Source organism: Vigna umbellata, chromosome 2, assembly GCF_029865625.1.
Source record: "Vigna umbellata cultivar VRB3 chromosome 2, Vumbellata_1.0, whole genome shotgun sequence".
In the NCBI taxonomy this organism is placed as follows: domain Eukaryota; kingdom Viridiplantae; phylum Streptophyta; class Magnoliopsida; order Fabales; family Fabaceae; genus Vigna; species Vigna umbellata.
The window spans coordinates 33,690,524-33,697,971 of NC_142166.1; the positions used below are offsets into that span (position 1 = coordinate 33,690,524).

At 29.7% G+C, this 7,448-nt stretch overlaps 2 long non-coding RNA genes across 2 annotated transcripts; both read left to right on the top strand.

Moving 5' to 3' along the window:
- Positions 1-854: 854 nt before the first annotated feature.
- LOC148203840 (uncharacterized) lies at positions 855-1,696 on the top strand. Its single transcript, XR_015784012.1, has 2 exons — positions 855-1,000; positions 1,168-1,696. It is a non-coding gene; the product is annotated as an uncharacterized LOC148203840 (long non-coding RNA).
- A 275-nt stretch (positions 1,697-1,971) lies between these two features.
- Positions 1,972-6,812, top strand: LOC148203841 (uncharacterized). Its single transcript, XR_015784263.1, has 3 exons — positions 1,972-2,372; positions 5,127-5,192; positions 6,577-6,812. It is a non-coding gene; the product is annotated as an uncharacterized LOC148203841 (long non-coding RNA).
- Positions 6,813-7,448: the final 636 nt, after the last annotated feature.

Consider the following 7,448-nt stretch of genomic DNA (forward strand, 5'->3'; position numbering starts at 1 on the left):
TAGGTTCGGAGGTCCTTATATTTGTGGGTTCGTTTCAATTGGGTCCTCCAATTTTGAAAGTGATCAATTTAGTCCCTGATTTAACAAAATTGAGTCAATAATACCCTTTCCGTTAAATGCAAACTTTTTAAACATGTATGTGCAACCTGCAAATAAAAGGATGCCTCAACATGCGACATGTTTAAAACGTTAATGTCGTCCATTACATTTAACGGAAAGGGTATTATTGACTCAATTTTGTTAAATCAGGGACTAAATTGATCACTTTCAAAATTAGAGGACCCAATTGAAACGAACCCACAAATATAGGGACCTCCGAACCTATTAAACCTATTATTTTACTATCTTTCATATTTTATATAATAACTTTTTTATTGAATTAAATATGTTTTTAGTTTTTAAAATAATTATTAATTAATCTTTATTATAATAAATAATAAATACGTGATATGTTTTCATTAATATATATATATATATATATATATATATATATATATAAAAAAATTTGTATGCTTAAATTTGTTTTGTTTTTATCTTTATAAAACTTTGATAATTGTTTTACTTCTAAAAAGTGTTAAAAAAACTAATTTAATTTCTACACCTTTAAATTTTGAAATTAGTATTCATTTTATCTTTGAAATCAATTTTAAATAGAAAATATCTTTTATTTTATTATTCTTAAGTTTGAAATATTAATTTCTTTTTTTAACATTGTGCTTGCGTAAGACTCCAAAAATTGAGTATTAGATGTAGTATAGTTTTTTAAATAATGATACTCTTTTCTTTTATTTCAAAAATATCAATTGTATAAATAGAATGTTCTAATAATGAGTTTCATTATCGAATAAGTTTTACATCTTTAAAACTCTCTTCTTTAAAATTTCATCTACCTTCTCTCTAGAAATCATAACTCCCTACTCATCTACCTGAAGATCAAAGGCCGCCTTAGGGTTCCTTGAGAGAAGATCTTAATTTCTAGCCGATTGATTTCGGTTATAGAGTAAGTTGATTTCTACCCATTTTTCTCAATTTTTGGTGTCTTTGTAGGGTTTTCTTCACTCTTTTAGGGTCCGAGTCTTCCCTAACGCCGTGTTCACTTTAGGGTAAATTACTATTTAAGCATATTGTCGAGCGATGATTTGAAGTGAATTTCGTGTTCACTTGCAGAGAAATGCGCAGACAGATTTAAAGGGAAATGCGGGATGATGTGTTTTTCACTCACCCGTGGATATGGTGAGATTTGGAGGGATCCAATCGAAAAAGTTTGAACTACCCCTCTATTGCGTTTTGTTCGAACGAAACACCAAACAATGAAGCCTATGCCTACGGAGATCACAAAAGGCAAGGGCTTTCCACCCTGCAGAGGTGTTGGTGTTGGTGGTGAGGAGGTGATGAAGAAGCTTGAATTGGGTAATGGGGTTTCGGAAAGGGGTTGAATTTAAAGGCTTTGGGTTTGGAAAGGAAGGAGAAGGGTTGGGAGACGATGATGGGTGATCGGATAGTTGACAAAGTGGTGTGAGAGAAAATGGATCTGGAGATGACGGGGCGAGGACAATGATGGAGTTGGGAGAAGAGAGAGAAGGAGTGAACTTTGATATTTGCACATAATTATTTCTACAACTTTTTTGTGTCAAAGTAAACCTACAGTGAATGTACCAATATATATATTTTTGAATAAACATGTACATTTCAACCATTTTTTAATTACATATTTTTTGTTTCTATATATCCAACTCACTCTTTTTTTAATTGAATATTTTTCCCCTCTCATTTTATCAACATGAAAATGACAAACTATCAATTTTATGAAATTTTGAAAACTATTTTTCTTCAAATTTTAACTTCCAAAAGAATTTTAAATTTAAAACAAGTTTTAAAATTATAATTTTTTTACATTTTTAAAATTAATTTTAATAATTAACATTAATTTTAATAATTAACATTAATTTTTTACCTTTTTATAAAATCTTTTACAAATAAATATAACATTAACAATCATCATTTTATATTACTTTAATAACTAGGGACATTTTGGTAATCTTCAATTTATACATATTAAACAAATTTATTTTATCTGACACATCAATCAAATCTTACACTAATTCTCACAAACTTTACTTCCAAATTCACTCTCACTTATCTTCAAATCCACTCAAATAAACAATAAAAAATTTACCCTCAAATTATCTCAAATCCATCCACTCACTATCTCCCAAATCATCTCCTCCAAGTGAACAAAGCCTATGACTTTTTGTTGATGAGTGGTACTTAGAATATACTCTAATCAAATTGTCATGAAATGTAGGAGCAAGTAGAGATATTGGAGTAGTAGGAGAATTTAGAGTTATTGGAACTATCGAAGCATCAGCTAGGTAAGGGAAACTAATTTATTTGATTTGGATTTGGTATGCATGTAATATTTTGTATTTGTATGATGATATGATGATTGATTTGTGAACTTTGATTAAATCGTAAAATTTGGTATGTTGGTGTGTCTGGTTTGCTATTGTTAAATTTTTTTTTTATTGAATGAATTTATGAATGTAGATTTAGTGAGTTTGAGCTTATGTGTTTTTACAAAACTTTGGTATGGAATAAATTAGAAGAGTGATTTTTGGACATAAAAGTGGAAGTTTTAACAGGTAAGATTTTAAGATCTTGGTTATGAGGAAAGTTTGTAGTTTTGGGATTTGTCTTGAGGCCTTTTAGAGCTTAGTCAATCTCTTATTATACAAAAATCAGGTAGATTGTCTGGTAAGAGATCGGCTAGAAAATAGTCATCTGGTAAAAGATCGTCTGGTAAGGAGTTGTTTGGGATACAATAGTTTGGATAAGAGATCGTCTGGAAAGAGATTGTCTAGTAAGAGATTGTTTGGTAAGAAGTTTATTGGGAAGGAATCGTCTGTATAAGAGATCGTCTGGGTAAGGAGTCGTCTGGGAATGAAATCGTTTGGTAAGGAGTTGTCTGGTAAGGAGTCGTTCGGGTAAGAGATCGTATGGTAAGAGATCATCTAGGTAAGAGATCACCTAGGTAATGAGTTGTTTGACAATGTGTGGTTTGGGATCTCGAATTCAGGGTTCTTGATGTTAGTTTTAGACGTTCTTTAGGTCGTTTTAGGAGTTTTTGGTGAGGGTTTCAAGGTTGTTTTCCTTGTCTATTGTGGGTATCATGTTATAATGAGAACAATGGTGTTATGTGTGATTATTATTTTCATATTATTATTATAAATGATTTTTATACTTGAAATACTTTGAGTATGTGATGTTTATATGATGTTATCTTTGTGAATGAAAAGATGTTACTTGAAATACTTCTTATTGATGGTTGCCAAGTATTGTGAGTATGAATGTATGGAGCTAAGTATTGGGATTTATCGTGAAACTCTAATTATCAATATTCTCAAGTAGAGAGAGGTAAGGCATGTGGTGAGAATAGTAGGAGGTCCTCGTCTAGGAGATTTACCTTGGCCAAAGACGTTGTCTAGGGGCTTTACCTTGGCCAAAGACATTTGTTAAAGGACTGACCTTGTGTGAAAGCTTGGGGTGAGCCAACAGTATTACCATTAAGTGCATAAACCGCCATAGTTCGACATTCATACTATATTCGAATGAGTCAAGCCTATGTGTCTCACATGTTTCTAGAATGTTTGTATACTTGGTTTGATTTGATGATCTATGTTGAAATCATAGTCATTTTATGATATATTTTGTTCGCACTAGCTTACCATTGGTTTTTTTTGTTTGTTTCTCTGTGTATGTTGTTTTTCTCTTTTGTAATGATCACTTTAATGGTGTGAGCTTAGGGGAAATCTCTGGTGAGTTGGTGTTAGTGAGTGGCAGAGCTGAATCTTAAAGTAGGATGTTTTGTCGTTCCCTTTGTATTTTATAATGTCTATAGTATGCATTTGGTTAACTGTAATATATCTCCTTGTAATGCAGAAAGGTGTACACATACGCATACACACACGCACGCACACACGTACGCACACATGCACACACGCATGCACACACGCACCCACACACCTATAAAATTCCCAAATAATTATAATAGCAATTAATATATATTTTACTCGAGTAAACTATTTTGTAATATTAATAATGTGATATATCCTACAGTAGTTAAACATTATGCAAATTGAGGTGTTATAATGATAAAAAAAGTATAGTTTAAAGTTCATTTTGCTGTGAGATGATTTTTTTTTACTTTTTACAAATACTTTTAGAAAATTAAGGCTGAAAATTTTGTAAAAATAATTAAAACTAAAATGCATAATAGAAAATAATAAATATAATTTGAATTTTATATTTGCGAATAATAAAACAAATAGTAGAATGAAGTTATTTAAAATAAATAGATATTAATTTAGATTGTATAAAAAATATTGAATATAAAGTTTTATTGTTTTAATAATTATGTGTATGGTGATAATTATTTTTAAATGGTGATAAATAATTCTTAAAAATAACGTGTCGATAATTAATTTAGAATAATTATTAAAATATTATTTTATACTATAGATTTGGTATTAATAAAAAACATAGTGGAAAATTTTAATTTAAAAAATTTACAAACAAATAAAATTTTAAATTATTATTAATTTATTCTATATGTTACTAATTTATTTTATATCTTTATTATTTTTATAATAATAAAAATTAATAAAATTATTATTAATTTTGTTTTAGTGTAAAAATACATATTTTGTGAGATCCTTAAAAATAGAGTATTAGAAATGGTAGAGTTTTTTAAATAATGATACTCCATTATTTTATTTTAGAAAATATCAAAATAAATAAAGTTTTATAATGAGTTATATGATCTAAAAGTTTTATCTCTTTATAACTCTTTTCCTTAAGTTTTCTTTGTCATCTCTCAAGTATTTCTCACCTTTCTCTCATCTATTTGAAGATCAGAAACCGCCCAAGCGATCCTTGAGGCAAGATCTTCCTTTCAATTCATTTGATTTCAGTTAAAGAGAAAGTTAATTTTGACTCTTTTCCTTTATTTTCTAGTGTTTTGCATGTGAGGGGTTTTCTCCATCTTTGGAGGTCTAAGTCTTCTCTAAGGATTTCTGTTGATCAGTGGGACTAAGGGTATGCTTTGATCATGTTATTGAAAATTGTAGGAGTCAGAGATCTTGGAGCTTTAGAAGGAACTTTAAAGCTTGTACAACCGTGGGAGCGTAAAAAAGGTAAGGAAATCTAGTTTTACTTGATTTTTTTTATAGACGAGTTCTAATTAATGTTTGTATGGTCAATTATTGATTGAATTATGAAATTGTATTAAATTGAGAAATCTAGTATGTTGAGTTGTTTGTATATGTTGTGATTGGATGTGAAAAACTTATCTTTGGTTATGTGAATTGTGTTTCTGTTGTGAAAGTTATGTGTGATGAATTTGAGGAGCTAAATTGGGTGAATTATAAGTTGTCAAAATGTAAAAAGTTGTGTTTGTATTCAACAAAAGAAAATAGGTAGTTTTTGGGCTAAAAAAGGGGTTTTTATAGGTGAAAAGTTAAGATAAGTGCTACTTTGGACAAACTGTTTTTTGGTAGTGGTCTAAGAGTTAATTGAGACTTGTTTGAGTTATTTGACGACAAATTTCTGATGTAGAACTGGTTTGTCATAATTTGGATGTCTTTTGTATGATTTTTAGTTTATTTTTAAGGGTTTTCACAAGTGGTATTTTTATCTAGGAAATCTGGACAAAATGTAATCGTTTAGGGGCTATCATTAAGTCTATTAAGACTTGTTCAAGTTATTAGTTGCAACAAATTGATATTGAAAGGTATATAATTGAGTTTGAGTAGTTTAAAGTAGTTAAGTTGGATTGAGGTAACAAGTTTGAGCAGCACTTTTGGGTGTTCAGCGCCTCATTCTAGTGGGTTCAGAGCTGATCGTTGGCTATCTGGCATTGAGCGCTGACTATCTAGCGCTGAACGATGTTATTCATATGCTTCTGACGTTGGGCGTTGGTTAGGCGCTGAGTGTACTGCCACTAGATGGGGTACTTTCTTATTTTGATTTTATGAGTTATGTTAACTGGTTCTTATGCTATTGTTGGATTATGACCAATTATATATGTGTAATGTGATATGAGAATGAGAAAAAGTATGTTATGATAAGAATCTCAAGGAGAGATTCTATATTCTTGAAAATTGTAAGAAAATGTTTGATAGAGAGACTGCAATAAGAGGGTACCCTGATATTCTACCAACCATTGGACTCGTGTAGAGTCGAATGGGACTACAGAGAGAATGACAGGTCTTTACCCTAGCCCTCTAGGTTGTAGGAGTGGAAGATTCACCTCATGGTTAATAGGTTGAGTTACCTTTGTTTATAACTCTGCATAGTATGAATACTACCATGAGTGCATACCTTCAGTAGTTTATATCAACATTATATCCAGATAAGTGAGTATAGTGGTGTTGTGGTAGTATGATATACTTGTTTTTTTATTCTTATTAAATGTTAACTTCAATTTTATATGATACTTTATTTCTTCACTAGCTTACCATGTTTGCTTGTTTTATCTTTGTGTGTTTGCTTAAATCCTTGGCTATGATCACAAATTAGTCTGAGTAGAGGATGTTGAAGAGGATAACTTACCCTTGATGAAGCAAAAGGATGTTTAGAGCCTTGAGCTGAAGTAGATATAGAAATGTTATAGTTGTAGATATTTATATGTTTTTTATAACAACCTACTTCTTTTGAGATACTCTTTGTATTAGAAGGTTGTGAATATGTTTCTATTGATATAATTATTACCTTAGATAATTGTAATGTAAATTTCATATTTTAGTCTATTTGTTATATTATATTAAATCTTAATGTTTTGTTTATGTTTTGTTTAGTAGATTACTCTATTAAATAAGATGTTACATTTTGTAGGTAGTTTTATTATTAAAAGAAATTGTTAAATTTTAAACAAATGTCAAATGAAAAAAAAAGAGATTAAATTTAAAGAAACATTCACTTAAAAAGTAAAATTAAAAAAATATATTTTAATTTAAATAAAAGTTTTAATATTTAATTGATAGTAATTTAAACTTCACTTATTTATAAATAAAAAAATGCAAAAAAGAGTACATGAAACGGATAGAATATAAACATAACTAAAATCAAATAAATATATATGGTGTGAATCTTGTTTTGTGTGTTGATTGATGTAGGTATTGTTGTGTAAGTCATGAATTGTTTCGTTAGGTATTCTTTTACATAAATATTTATTTAGTTTCTACAAAAAGTTTAGGGTTATAATACCTTGACACGCTGATGGGTGTCGTACCCCATACAAATTTAATGTGCAAATAAGAACGCATTATAGTGCTAGGAAGTGACTCCTAGGTCGTCTTTCAAGGACCAAACCATGGTTCAGGAATTAGGTGTAGCACGTAGTGGGGGGGGGAGTTTGAAAGTGTTTTTGCAGAGAGAATTAAACTAAATTA